Source organism: Sprattus sprattus (genome assembly GCF_963457725.1).
Source record: "Sprattus sprattus genome assembly, chromosome: 6".
In the NCBI taxonomy this organism is placed as follows: Eukaryota; Metazoa; Chordata; class Actinopteri; order Clupeiformes; family Clupeidae; genus Sprattus; species Sprattus sprattus.
The window spans coordinates 27,511,490-27,528,064 of NC_137925.1; positions in this window are offsets into that span (position 1 = coordinate 27,511,490).

Below are 16,575 nucleotides of genomic sequence, written 5' to 3' on the forward strand. Positions count from 1 at the left end.
CTTATTTTGTCTCATCTGACCATATAACTCTAATATAAAAGTCTGACATACATCATATAACTTGGTCCATTGAAAGTCTGACTTTCATTTGGCAAACTGTAGGCACTTTAGTTTGTTGTTGATTGACATCAGAGGCTTTTTTCTGACAACCCTCAAAAACAACTTGTGGTGATGTAGGTGCAGTCTGATGGTAGTTCTGGAGACTTTCTGACCCTACGACTTAACTAACCTCTGCAATTATCCAGCTGTGATCCTTGGAGATTCTTTTGCCAGTCGAACCATCCTCCTCGCGGTGCGTGGGGTCAATTTACAGATAGGTCCTCTTCCAGGCTGATTCCTTACATCTCCTGTCGCTTTTAACTTCTAAGCTATTGCCCTGATAGTGGAAGTGGGTATTTCCAACTGTTTAGATATTTTCTTATATCCCTAAATCCGGGTTCCAGCAGCTCAACAACTTTTTGGCGCACTTTGACACTGAGTTCTTTTGTCTTTCCCATCTTGATGAATGACTAAGGGTATTTGTTCAATGAAAAGGTAAGATTTTTGTGAATATTTTGAGGGAAAGACCAAGAAGATAAACAGATATATTTTGGCATAAGATATATTTTGGCATAGCCTGTTTTGGTCACATTCACTAAGGGTGCCAATAATTGCGGAGGGCACTGTAAATAGTAAGCTGCCTTTCAGCACAAAAAAGTTGCCAAACATTGTGTATCGCATTTCAGTAGCCTAGAGAAAATAGTCCCCATTTTGCTATGCAACAGACACACAGCATTGGGGACATCAAGTCTGTTAGCCTACAACTAAACGTTTGTTGATGATTAGCTAGGAGATCGACATTGATTTCGCACCATTTTATTCATTCACATTGCTCATTTTAAAAAGTTGCCATTAAAATAAAAAAAACGACAATGGGACACTTTCAACTTTGTTAATATTTGATTATATTGATTTGGATATCGCCACTAATTGTGCATCCGTGGAAAACGTTTCTCATGTCCCCTTCGTCTCTGATGATCTGATGTCCACTGTTGCTCTCTGCTGGTGGCTCGGTGTTGGAAGTGCCTTCTCCAGCAAGCTTGAAATGACAACTAAAGTAATTTGCTATGGCGTAATGATGGGAGCGTTGCTCTCAATCCATTACATAGGGAATGTATTTCACGTATGTGTAGAACCTATTTAGAATGGCTGACCTTACATAAAACAGCAGTGAAAAAGCCCAGAGACTCGTTATACTTATTAGCAGCGAGGCTAGCTAGCTACTATGAGTTTCAATGGATTTTTGCTCCAAGCGTTAGCAAAAACCTACAAATAATATTCGAGAGCTTAAGTCAAGATCTACAATACTCTACAACATTCGTGTAGCACATTAACAACTAACCGAGTCAATATAGACATATAAAAAGTCGTGCAGATAGCTTAATTCACATAAAAATACTTCACACTAACAGGCTCCCAAGACGCCGCCATCTTGGTTCGATTTCGAAGCTACTGTTATTTTGAGTGTGCACTGAGGTCGTACAGTACCTTTATCGCTGATTAAAGCACACCCCGGAACTCACTCTCAGAATGCTTGATTTCATCTACCCGTGTTATAATATGGGAATAACTATGACAAATTGTATTTGAAACTGAATATATTTACATGTTAATAAAGGACTAATATTAAATAAGACAGAGCATCAATGCAGGGCAGGCAGGCAGGCCCATTGGCTGGTGACCAATGGAAAACCTTTTTAATATATTTAATGAGGGATATTTAATACCTGATGATTGCCTACAGGAGTCACACCACATCAACACATGATGCAATTAGCTATATTAATGTACAATGTATTTGACTTGCCAACAAATAGCACATTAATGGACAAAATAAAAAGACACTTGTAAAGCCCATCATACAGGATTTACAGGGCCCATGTATCCCTTTGTGTTTTGCTAGGGGCATTTTAGGGGGTGTCAATGATCCACTATTAAGCAACAGGGCTTATTTGTTGCTGGTTTTTAGGGCCTGTATGCTCCTGGGCTTGTGCCTCAGCTTATACGGATGCCATGATGACACTGCTAACAACTGCTCCATGTACCCATCGGCTGTTAACCAAGTTGAATGACATTGGATGAAATGGGCAAGGATGAAAGTGAAACCTAGCAAATGTAGAAGTGTTTCTATCAGTAAGGGGAAACTGGTGGAAGAGAGGATTTATAATGATGGTGAGGAGTTCAAATGTGCTTAGACCAGCTAAGGGATGACTTCCAGTAGTCATTAACACTGCTCCAAGGGTAAAAACAGGGAAGACGTGGAATCAGCAAGAAGCGGTTAAACATTAAAAAGGCGCATTACAGCATAGGGATATCTTTGGACATGTACAGAGTGGAAGAGCAGGGTTTGGACTAGTTGACAGTTAGAAAGCATAGGGTAAAATTACATTGACTACGTAGCTGGAGAGGAGGTGAAGGAGTTGCAAAATCAGAATTAAGGACCAGATAAATTAATGAATGACTATCATCAATAATCCAATGAATCTTATATTCATTTGTATTTGTTTCCATTTTAGTTGAACCTAGGTTAAATGTACGAGTCTCTGGTTGAATATCCTGTTAGATGAGATGCCTTGATAATTCTACAGGAGCCTAGAGACCTGCAACAAATAAGCCCTGCTGCTTGAGTGTTTTCAAAGTGTCTTTGTATTCCTTATACCCCTACCCCCTCATGAAAATAGGCCTCGGAGGCTACGTCCACACAGAGCCTGGATTGCCTGAATACGGAAACATTTTTGGATCCGGTACCTTATTTGTCCCTTAAGAAACCTAATATTGTAAAAGTATATTTATTTATCAATTGTCAATTAATGACAAGGCTGAGGGTAGCATACATAAATTAATAAATAAATAAAGACTCTTTACCTATTCGAATTAAGTTCAGCAAACAAATTTAGACTATTCAACAAATGACCGATGTATGTCAACATTGACGGCTCCACCATCACCCCCTCCACCAGTGTTGGGCAAGTTACTTCAAAACTGGAATGCATTATTTATTACTTGTTACTGTCATTTTAAAGTAATTCGTTACATTACAATATTACTGTTTTTAAAATGTAAGGCATTACACTACTATTGTATTACTTGTAAGTTACTCGCACCAAAATCACTGGAAGTATGGATTTGGCAATCTTACTGTAATGAAGCTCAAGACGCTCAATTAGTGAATCACACATCCAGTGGAAGGAGATGTGGTATCTGTACTTATGGTGAACAGTAGAACATAATAGCCACAGTGATGGCTCATGGCACAATACAAAGAACAATCATCGCAAGAACAGACAAAAGGTCAAAGTCTGGCAAATTGTGATAGAAATACTGTAACTTTAGGCCTATTCATATTAACAATAATTGGACTGTATTGTAATGTCTTAACATATGACAGGATACAAAATTAGCATTTCTATGCCTTTATTATTTCCAACTTCACAGCATTAAGCATAGTTTATGCGTCATAAAAAAATCAAAAATTGTTTGCAACTGGATAAGTGTATGGGCTGTACACCTATGGTGGGGTGGCAGTACACATAGCACCTGGGCATCCAAGTCCTTTGTGAAGGTTTTTCGGTTTTGAAGTACATGCTGAAAATAAAAGAAAATAGCCAGATTTCAAATTCAAGAGTCTAAGATATAAACACTACATATAAAGGGGCCTTACAATGTACAACCCAAATGAAACCAACTATTTTTGTAAGGTATGGCTGTGCTGAACATGAAGATTGAAATATTTGGGTGCCCCATGAGAACATTTACATTGAAAAATGAATGTGTGTCAAAATATTTTTTTCTATGGGACAGGTAGCACAGGCTAGTGCACCCCAATGTTTCAATGTTCATGTTCAGCACGCCCCTACGTTTCATCTTAATACATTGACGTGGTTCACAATTACGTTATGTATCTGTTCTGATCTAGAACTATCATGTAGGTTAAACCAGATACATAGAAGGATTCTAGAAAGATAGAAAGATTCTATGGCTCTGGGCTAAACTAGTGTTTAATGATTTGTAGGTAAAGTGCACTTTAACAGAAAGACGCTTTATCCTACATGTACACTGTTTGGTAAAAGAGCTAAGTTAGTAACGTTACCTAGTATTTTCAGCTAACAAGCTAGCGGGTTATTCAGTGAAGAGGTGGGCTTTTAGGCGTATTTTTGATATGAAACAAAATCCCTGTGTTCAGTTAGATATGTAGCGGAACTAGAGACTGTCAATACATTTGTTTGCTTTGATAAGAGTCTTAAGTCAAACGATACAGCCACAGTGGCGGGTGAAGTAACATCACATAGCCTAGCCTAGGAGGGAGAACCTTGGTGCTAAATTAGGCTAACGTTAATTCTCTGAACTTGTCTGATCATGTTGATGGCCACATATTTAATCGTTTGTGATTCATTTTTTAAGCTATATTCTGAGAATGGAAAAGTACATTTTCATTCATGTCTGTTAGAACCAATGAATTTGTGGCTCCAAACCACATTTAATTTAATTGTGACATGGCTTCAGAAGGAAAGTTACCTTAGCCCAGTAAAGGCCGAATTATGCTCTGTTTTAGACGTAACGCGTAAGCACGTAAATTACACAAGGAACTTGTTTTAGACAAGTTTTGATTTAAGGTTAGTTTTAGACGCAGAGCCGTGTTGCAAGGCTTGTGAGCCGTGTTGCGTGTTGCAAAGCAAATTGACGCCAGAACTGTAGATTTTTTTTTTAGTTAAGTAAGCCTATTTATTGCAGCAGGACAAAGGATAAATGACTGCGACAGGCTTTAAAACGATGTGTTTATGAGTTACATTATTCAAAGATGAGGTGGTAAACGGCGAGAGAATCTCATCATGTTGTCAATGCTTGTAACTACAATGGTGCTGGCCACAAGGTAACGGCAGGTTACTGTTAACTTTTGTATGAGCAGGCGGGCTCATTCTATCAAACTCGCTGGTGCAATTGATGGATTCACGTCAATATGAACTCAATGAAAGATATCACCATGATTCACAAGTGGCGGAAAATGAATATGAAAGTACCTATTTGTTCGTGAATGACCACATTCTCTCCAAACAATCGCGGGTGAGAATGGGATATTCGCGGTAATTTGAGCGTCCTTATATGTGTTTAAAGAGGATTTGTAAAGGAGTTCATGTCTTCGGACCTCTTCTGTTATGTTTGTTCCTAATCCATAAGAAAAGGCTTGTGAGACGGTCTGCAGGGTATTCATGATTTAAAAAAATGTCTGGGTCTAAAAAAGACTGTATGCTATTAACCCGGAAACGTGAGACTCTGTGTGAAAGGCTGTGGTAGCCGGCCAATCACAGCCTTTGCGAGCTGTGTAGGGCCGTAGTGTTTTAGTCGCATAGTCAGGAATTTTGGGCGACGCACTTAAGCACGTAAGGGGGGGTATTTTACCGCGCAAGGGGGGGTTGTGTATCTTACGTGCTTACGCGTTACGTCTAAAACAGAGCATAATTCGGCCTTGTTGCAACATGTTGACGCAATGGTAGTGTGGGTATCATATCTGCAAGGATACCATATCTGAACGTTTTAGCCTAACCTTGTTATCATTGCTGCTAATGGCCACACAGGGATCTTGCTGCCAATTTTTCGGAAAGCTGGCGATTCCACCGTTGAAAGCAGCATCGACTAGCCTTAAGGAAAAGGAAGTGAAACATTTTGCGCCAACGTTTCACCTCTGCTGATCTCGCGGTGATTTTGGCGAATTTGGATGAAGGAAAATAAAACACTTCATTCCAGGTTAAAAATGCATTGTAACGTGCGTTACTGACATTTGTACCGAGGTAAATATTACCAATTTTTTTTCTGTAACGCCTGACATTACCGCGTTACCGCAAAAAGCAATGCATTACAGTAATTTGTTACTTTTGTAACGTGTTACTCCCAACACTGCCCTCCACACAGGTCCGTTACCTTGGTGTCATCCTAAATCCCACCCTCTTTTTCTTGCCCCACGCCAATCACATCGCCAAAACCGCCTTCTTCCACCTCAAGAACATTGCACGCCTCTGGCCATCCCTGTCCTTTGCCACCACCCAAACTCTTATTCATGCCCTCATAACCTCCAGACTGGACTACTGCAAAAGCATCCTATACGGCTCCCCAACCACTGTCCTCAATAAACTTCAATATGTTCAGAACTCTGCCGCTCGTCTGCTCACCTCCACCCGCCGTTATGAACACATCACCCCGGTCCTCCGAAACCTTCACTGGCTCCCGGTCAAACACAGGATCAATTTCAAAATACTGCTCACCACCTTCAAAGTCCTAAATAACCTGGCCCCTCCCTACCTTTCTGACCTCCTCCCCCTCTACGCCCCTACCCGTTGCCTCAGGTCCGCCAGCGCAACCACTCTCAAGACCATCAGGACTAAGCGCCGGACCTGGGGTGACAGGGCCTTCTCGGCTGCTGCTCCCTCCCTCTGGAACGACCTCCCCATCCACATCTGTCAGGCTCCCATCTTTTTAAACACCTTTTCAACCTCGCCTTCACCTGATTTCCCCTGCTCCCTCCCCTCCACTTTAAGACTCTTATGTTCAGTTTTCTTTTTTCGAACTTGTTTTGTCTGTTATTTTTTTTGTTTGATCTGTTGTCTTTCTTATTTTTCTATTGTCTTGTTTGCTTGCCATATGTAAAGCGTCTTTGAGTATTAGAAAAGCGCTATAGAAATATGAATTATTATTATTATTATGTAAAAATAAAATGTAAAAAAAAAAAAACTACAAATGGCTGATTCTGAAGATGAGCTTGTCTGAAGTGGCGGAGTAGGTCTTTTTGGAGTTGGTCTCCCGATGCCCGAGAAGAACTTTCTGTGGGCTGAAAAAGTTACTATGAAAGCTTCTCTGGGAGCCCAGATCAGAAGAAGAAAGACCCTTCTCAGAGATCACACCTGCACTTTTAATTGCCTTTATGACGACCCAATTTATTCAGTGAGAGGTGGATAATTGGAACTGGTAAGTAAGATATAATAGCAGGGAGGCCATTAGGTTTTTTTAATGTACCCATAACCCCCAGCTCCATTACCATGCCCCCAGCCACCATACATGATAACTAGCTCCTCTGCCGACAGCATCCTCTTTAAGATCTCTGCATTCAGCCATCACATGCATAAGGGGACTCCTCACATGACACAGTCTGACAATGGTTGCCAGGGGAATGTGGGCTGTCATGGGGAGAACTAGAGAACCCTTCAGATGTGCTCACAGCTGTGCTCACAACAGTGTTAAGTTCCCATCTTAAAGTAATGCTTGTGGTCTATATTCGGTCTGATGTTTTTGTGAGTGAGTTTGTCTCTGTCACTCTGTAACCATATCAAAGATTATAATCATAAATGGTGCTGTTTTACCAGAGAAAGATTCTTTGAATTCACCCTTCAAATGCAATCTGTGACCAGTTTCCACGGATATTATTTATATATTTATTTGTAGAAATACTGTAAATGTGTGATGGTTTCAATTATTATTAAAATATCTCTTAAAAATTCACCTTTTGAAAACACAGCAGCCTGCAGGAGCACGATCATTTAATAATGTAATAATAGCACACTTTCTTTCAAACAACCAATGCGGGCCAATGCAGGACACAGTTGTGTTTTTCAACACACGTCAACAAACAAGGACACGAGAGAAATTACAACAAATGACGGTGAAATGTTAAATAGTTTCTCTCACGCCTAATATAGCCTACAATTAATATAGGCTAGGCTTATAAATTACTAATTAAACGAGATTATTACTAAATGTGATGTTTGACTAGGCCTAGCCTACTACAAGGCTCTGTCTTCCATGTAAACTAATCATAATTGAGGTGTGTTAAATCCGACAAAATAATGAGATCATAATCCAGTATATGGCACATAGGCTGAAGTATTTTTTAAACCATTTAAGTAAATCATCTGTCGGTTATCGACTTTAGCATAATAGTCATCAATGTATGCATTGTGGCATTTAGGAGACATTAAAGAATATATAATGAGCCGTTTTCATAAATTATGCTTCTGTCAATTAAAAAATTCCAATTCAGGATATTATTTCAGATGTACTGATGCAAATTCAAAATAGCATTCCATTTCAGATTTCTTAGTTACCTATGAACATCAACATATCAGACAAATTAACTCGCAGTTAACTAAACAATTGTCAATGTGGTTCCTGTTACGGTTCCATTTTAGCAGGTGTATGCAAAAACCTTACATTTCAACATAAGTGGAGCTTAGCTTGGCTAGCGGGTACGACATGTATGTTTATCTGTCCATTAGGCTTACATGATAATATCATCTAAATGAATTTGAGGATGATACCAAAACTAGTTGCCTATCAAAAATGGCAAACTGTAGTGCCTTAAAGTGCAAACTGTTACTTTAAGATTTCTTGATCTCACCTATTTGGATGCTCTCATAGCTGAAGTTTGACATTTTTCATCTAATCCATTGAACAGTAAGGAGAATTTAGCTTCGTTACTCGATCGCTGACTCATCCAGGAATTCTTCAACACAGGAAAATCCAGACAATAAGCTCACTTAATACTTTGGCTCCTTCTTATCCAATCATTTTTTTTTTTTTTGCGACTGACCACACATCTGCCGCTTTTCTTCGCGTAGGCTATAGCCTACTTATTCAGATGTGGTTAAAACACGTTCGCACGTTAAAGACCCGGCCCCGTTGTCACACAGCTAGGAATACGTAACAGCATGAAGGCTTCCCTCCGATGACCAGCCAGTTGAAGGAGGAATGATTCACACAAGAAAATCCAGACATTAATCTACTTCCATTTTTTTCTGCAGGTGCTATGAGGGTAAAAAAAAATGTTAAAAATATGTCTGCTGTTTATCCTCTTGGTCTTCTATGGAGTTAGATTAGTTTCATAATTCACAAACAAACGAAACGCGAGTCACAAACAAACGAAACGCGATTCACAAATGTATTTCATGTTTCACAAATGTATATTGTGATTCACAAATAAATGACACCATGACATTTAGTTTGCAACCTGACGAACACGAGTTCGTTCGTGTGGATTTTTGGAACTTTTCTAACGCACATAGTTTCACAAATGCATTTTTTTCTAAAAGATATTCTCTGCAGCCTATCAGAGCTCTTCTAATTTCAGCCAATCACGTTATCGTGTCTATGTGGACTACAACAACGGTATTATAAGACGGACATTCTCAGTCCTGCCTGAGATCACGAGCAATGGCTTCTGCCACCAAATGTTAGTGAAATATAGCTTGTTAATCTTATTAAAACGATTATCATACGTGGCTGAATATCCTTGAAAATGGCAGGATCTGTCGGGAAAAGGAGGCGCGATGACCAGAGAAAGGATCCATGTTTAGTCAGCGTTTCCTAGGCTAACGTTTAGCAAGCGAGCTAGTCAATGTCTAACATAACTTTGGCCATGCTAAAATGGATAGACCCTTACTTGCTGCATTAGTTTTCTCTCTAGCCAGGTAACATCTTACATGGGTCTTTAGTGAACAGATCTTTAAAACGATTTTCTCCAAAGCAGGGGCTGTCAAGTCAAGTGGAGTCAACAGCAAGTACTTGTGCAAGCCCTAGCTAGGAACAGCGACGGCGCTACACCGGGGCTAAGGGGTGCTATCAGGTAAGGCCAAAGCTGGGAATTGGTACAATTCGCATGTGCGAGAGTCGCCATTCGCTTCAGAATTGGTACAATTCGCATGTGCGAGAGTCGCCATTCGCTTCACGCGAATCAGGCACAATTCGAGTGGGCGAGAGTCGACACTTTGGGCGCATATGAGACGTTGAGACTCTTATTAAAGATTTTACTCATTCTCGTGGTTGAAAGTCGGTACAGAATTGCACAGAGACGGGCGCATATGAGACATATACGTTGTTGACTCACAAAGACAAAACAAATAGCTACACGTAGCCTATAAACGTTGTTGAGACTCTTATTAAAGATTTTACTCGTTCTCGTGGTTGAAAGTCGGTAACAAAACAGAGACAAATAGGTACACGTTCAAGCAATGTCATTTCATGTCATTTATTTCAAAAACAAACAATCAGAGTGTAAGAGCTCTGGTTCCAAGACACAAAAAAGCCAGGAACCAGGTCTGATGGCCCATCAACCTAAACAATAGGCCAGGAGCCGCCTTGATGGTTGTAACCTGGTGCTGTGTAAACTAGCTTGTGGGTGTTGAATTGGTATTTTTTTTGTTCAGCCACTTAACATTCTATAGTGTATTCATATCTATTTATGTCATATCATGCCTCATGACTCTTACCTCATATTCATTGTACTTATATATCTTATCATGTCTTACCTCATTCATAACCTCTATTGCTACCTTCACCTGTACCTGTATCATATCTGCACTAATGACCAACTATTGCTGCCAATGTTACTACTGCTCATACCCCATATATCTTGTACTGTCATATCATACTGTATACATCCCATCCATTTATTTTTATATTACCACTATGCAGAATACTCTGCACTCTTCTGCTATGGTTCCTTTGGTTAGATTCCGTTGCATTGTACTTATATCATATCAACATCAGACAGCAATGATCTCACCTGGTCTGCCCACACTGACAAGGTGGTCAAAGCTGCCCGAAAACGCCTCTTCTTCCTGAGGAGACTCAGGAAGTTTGGCATGAATCCAGACATCCTCACCAACTTCTATAGATGCACTATAGAAAGCATCTTGACTGTTAGCATCTCAGTGTGGTTTGGAAGCTGCACAGCCATGGACCGTAAGGCCCTACGCAGTGTGGTCAGATCCGTTGAGTTCATCATCGGCAGGAAACTCCCATCCCTTCAGGACATCTACCTTAAAAGATGCCTCCGAAGAGCTGGCAGGATCCTAAAAGACTGTCATCACCCATCCTTCAGACTGTTCACCCTGCTGCCTTCTGGTAGGCGGTTCCGAAGTGTCCGGTCTCGCACCCGCAGACTGGAGAACAGTTTCTACCCTAAGGCCATCAGACTCCTAAATGAACAATAATGCACTCCTCACTTTACACTTGCCACTTTACTCTTCACTGGCTCACTTTTACTGCTGTTTGCACTACTTTCTCAGTCCAGCTCATGTTCAGTTTAGCTCATGTAGGTTGTTTATCTGTTTAGTATCTGTTTAATATGTGTATTTATGTTTAGTATCTATGGTAGTGTGGTATGGTGTCCTGTCTTAAGCATTTCAGTGCCCAGTCCAACTCTGTTGTTCTGTGTATCTGACAATAAAAGAGTTGACTTGACTTGACTTGACTTGTACCTGTATCATATCTGCGCTAATGACCAACTATTGCTGCCAATGTTACAACTACTCATACCCCATATATCTTGCGCTGCCATATCATACTGAATACAAATGCTATACAATACATTATCTGTAAGGTTGTGAGTGTGCAGTGGTAATGTAAGTTTATATTGATTATGTTTTTATTCAGTCACACACAGTAACAACAAACAAGTTCAACACAAATAATAATACATTCAAAGTGACTGAAAAGGCACAAGCTGAAGAATAATGCTTGTATTTAAGCCTGTCCTGTTTGACCAATTTAAGCTACCCATCAACATATGCATTTTTATTTTATTTTTTACAAGTAATACATGTAATGGAAATAAAAAAACAAACAAAAGAATTGCCTCCAAAAAGTTAGTCACAAGAAGAGCAATGAAGCAAGATCTCAAATAAACAGCACAAAATCCTGCATACATTATGGACACTTGTAGCCCTCAAAAATTGCTTTAGCTACCATCCCTTTGAAAACAAAAAATGTCTTACACTTTCTTAAGATTATGTTAGCATCATTCCATAATGAAATTCCAACAACAGATATACATCTCCTTTTAATTAATTTTTTGGCATTTGGTACACTAAATTTACAGACATCTCTGAGATTATATTTTGTCTCTTGAAATGAAAAAAACCTTTGTATGCTGACTGGGAGTTGGTTTGATTTAGCTCGATACATTATTTGCATTATTTTATAATATACCAGATCATTAAATTTCATAACAAATGATTTCATAAACAATGGGTTAGTGGGTGCATAATAATCAACCTTATTTATTATCCTTATGGCTCGTTTTTGTAAAATAATGATTTCATTGACAGTTGTTTTATATGTCAATCCCCAGACTTCCACACAATATGATATGTAGGGAAGTATAAGTGAACAGTAAATAATATGTAAGGCCTTATAGTTTAACATGCTTCTTGATTTGTACAAAATTGCTATCATCTTAGAGATCTTTCCTTTGATATAATAAACATGTGGTTTCCATGTTAATTTATGGTCAATGACCACTCCTAGAAATGTTATCTCGGTCACTCGTTCAGCATCACTTATTTTTAATTGAATGTCCTTACCTATTTCCTTTTCGATTTCCAAAGACCATGAATTAGTTTTTTATTTTTCTATTGAGTGACAATCTATTAACATCAAACCAGGTTTTGAGGATTTCAAAATCTCTTTCAATAGAAGTCAAGAGTTGCTGTAGATTACTACCCGAACAGTAGACTACATGTTTGTATCAGTTGGATTCGTAGAACGTAATAAATGACATTGCTTGACCGTGTGGCTATTTGTCTCTGTTTTGTTATTGTTATCTTTAATAAAAGTCTCAACAACGTTTATAGGTTACGTGTAGCTATTTGTTTGTAGTTCGCGTCCTAAGTGAAGCGCGCTTAATTCACAAAGTGGCGACTCTCGCGTGAAGCGAATTGTGCCAAGCGAATGGCGACTCTCGCACATGCGAAATGTACCCATTCGCAGACAAGACCTTAGCTCGTGCTATAGCCCCGGCAAAAAAAATGTGTAGCCCCAGTTAAGCCCCTCTAGCATTTAAGCACTGTTTTGCAAATGTCGAGGATGATTTGAGAAATGTACCAAAGCGACTGAGAAAAACTATAAAGGTTCATACGTAACGTATGCATTCTGTTCCAATACAATCCATGCTTGCATGTTTGTACTGCGCCTGTACCCCGTTTACCCTGTGCTGTGTGTGTGTGAGAGAGAGAGAGGGGACAAGAGGGGGGAGTAGGCCATAAGGTGAACACTGTTTTCGTTTCAACCCGTTCCACTGTCTGGCATCTACACAATCTTTAGCTCATAAATAAGAAGGAGTCCTGCTAACCTACCAAAAAAAAGTTCGTCGCTGAAGTTCCAGTCGATTGTTGATACGTCTTTGTTTTATGCAGAACTTCAGAGCGTAATACGATTCTGGATGTCCAGAAGATCCAGAAGATCATGGACTCATTTGCACTTAACCACAGCAACAGACGCATTGTCCTACTGTAAAACAACTCTGGTGATTTATTTATTTTTATTTTTTTTTGGAATCATTCAAACAAGCTGTTCGCACTTCTAGTTGCGGCTGCACTTTGTAGCGTTGGAGATTTACTATTAATGTAAGTTATGATGTTGTGATCCGAGACAATATTGTCAATGCATAGTTGTTTGTTTTCATTTATTATGTAAGGGATAATGTATTGTCCGGAGGTCATTCTACAAAAATAATTCCCGACGGGGCGAACAACACCCCGACGCGCAGCGGAGGGTGTTGTTTTGTACCGAAGGGAATTATTTTTGTAGAATGACTGACGGACAATACATTATCCCGCTTATTATACGGGTACTTGCCAAAAACGATAGAAGACATTCCTCCAACATATCTCTTTTTAATGATTTAGGTGCCGTTTCATGTGTCCCGTTTAGAAATAAATAGTTCTTCAAGCAAATAGAACTTTGAAGTTTCAGGTGTTGCATAGCAACCCATTACTTGCTGACTTCAAATTACTCTCTACTGTTGCGTTAAAATGACTGGACTTCTGGCGGAATGATATGAAAGATGTGAATTAGAAGTACAAAACCCGTTGCCAATGACAGCGGTGATTATCTTTCGCAGAGGTCTGTTAGCAGGAATTAATGTATGGGTATGACGTAGGGATGGCCCATTCAAATCAACGGTACTTTTTGGAACATTCTGAAGAGCCGTATAATAAGCATATGGAATAAATACTTGTTGCATGTTGGATGTATTGTCTAGTTATGGGCAGGCGCATGGTCGCTGTCCGGAGCTGAATGTCACCTTTGCACGCACGTGAAACATTTCCGCCATTGCCGCTTGTATTACATTCTCGTGCTGTGTATCATAGCTGCTTTTATTGAAAAAAAAACAAGAACCTCTTAATAAAGTAAGTGACGTCATGAAAATAAATTATTTTCTTAGCTACCCCACGTATCGGTCAAGCCCCCCCTTAGCACCGGGAGAGAAAAAATCCTGCCGCCGTGCATGGCTAGGAATATTTCCCCAATGCCAGAGAGCCGAGCAGCAGAGAGCATAGTTGGGGTTGTAGCTATGGCCCCTCTAATGCCACCAATGCCGACAATACTAGTGAGACAGGCTATGAGAAGATAATACAGTTTTTTACGATTGCTAAAACACTTAAACCCATCAGCTGAACAAAGTTCTCAGTTGCCTGAACTCATGAAGCTAATTGTGCAGTCTGTTGTCAATACCTTAAACTATTTCACACGGTAAAACACAATTTGCAGGTCTCACTTACATTTTTCAGCAAAACTCTAAACACATTCTCAGTCTCAAAACACACATTCTGCACTCTAATGCACATGTCATCCATACTAGTAAACACAAGTGGCAACAATCAAATACAAATAGAGAACAAATGTCATTGATTAAACACAACCACTCAAAATTGATTTAAAACTTGTATCAAATGATGTGACACATCCAATATAAGCCAGTTTAGAGAGCAAACAGGTTGTTGAAGGTTGGAAGGAGAAAGTCTGAGAATGGATAGAAGAAACAATGTGAGAGGACGAGGACAAGTGAACACCACGTTGACTCCCGATTTTTGTCCCTTTTACTGTAGTAGTGTGTACTGCAGTAGGCCTACAGTGCATTGTAGGCTGTATAATGTACAATAAAAAAGTTGTATGGCCCTGAACATTGTGCTTTTTATTTGGTACAGTAACAGTATTGATTGCTCAATAGATTTTGACTGGTTGCAGGTTCATACCAACAAAGAACAAGAGTGAGTTGTGAGTAGTGAGATGCAGGGTACAGTACTATAGGGGTACAAGCAGAAGAAAGAACCAACACAAATTAGAGCAAAGCAGAGTAGTAATTTCTGATACATTTGTATAGCTACTATGAGAGAACATGTTTTCATTCATCAAAAGACAATGATAGATAAATATGAAATTTGTTTTGAGATAAATACAAAAAGTAGGCTACTTCTCCCTGATAACTATATGTTTTGAACAATGTGTTTTCAATTTTTTGGTGTATTGTTTACTGACTGCTTGAAAGTGTATATCATTTTGATCACTTTGTTTATGATTTGAGAGCAGTGTTTGATTTTGAGCACAGGTAAAACAGTTTTGAGGCGCAAGATTCATTTTGCAAGAGGATTCAGAGGTTTTGTAAATAGTGCTTGAAGATGAGGTTTTGTGTTTAGAGTTTAGAGAAAATTAGTTTCAAGAAATGTGTTTTAGCAATTGTAAAACAACTGTAAATACACAGTGTACAGAAACACATAAGGTGCTTTAGAATTCGACTGAATATTAGCCTTAATTCAACTGAGTGGACCATCCCAGCATTCAGATGTCTGCTATACTTTACATTGGGCATGGAAATACCAATTTCTAGATACCAATGCTGAACCTGAACTACCAAGCTACTGCCACACAATTTAATTATTTTGACATGCCACACAATTTAACCATGTAAGATAGTACCTTGCTAGAGAGAAAACGAATGCAGCAAGTGAAGCTCTATCCATTTTAGCATGGCCAAGGACAAGGTTATGTTAGACATTGACTAGCTAGCTTGCTAAACGTTAGCCTAGGAAACACTTTACTAAACATGGATCCTGCCACGCTTTGCAGTACATTGCTCCGCTTGCTCCACCCTCTGACACAAATCGATAATTGAGTTGACATTTCAATTTTTAATTTTTCCTGGTGTACTCTGCAAGTGATTAGTTGAATTTTTTTAATGTTTGTACATTTATAGTCGTACTTCTTCTGAAGGAAAATGCCTTTATAAGAAATTGGTAAATTGTATTTTTTGAATTTTAAATGTGTGCCTGGACTGGTCCATTGCCAACGAAGGGGAGGCTTTTATTAAGCCACCCGCCGCAGACAGGCCGAGACCCGCCGCGACGGAGTTGGTACTCGGTCTGCTCACACAGACCGGAGTCTGTGAAGCTCTGAGTGTTTCCCGGAGGTGTTGATTTCTCTGCTGGAGAGGAGAAAAAAAACAAAGCACAGAGAGCGACGGGTCCGGCAGGTCTGGCAGGGACCGAAGTCCCTCCGCGCCTTACCTTGCCCGGCCGCCCTCGGCTTGGTGGCAGCCCGAGTGCGAGACGCCTCATCGTCGAATACCGTTAATGATCCTTCCGCAGGTTCACCTACGGAAACCTTGTTACGACTTTTACTTCCTCTAGATAGTCAAGTTTGATCGTCTTCTCGGCGCTCCGCCAGGGCCTGCATGGCTTAATATTTGAGACAAGTATGTTACTGGCAGGATGA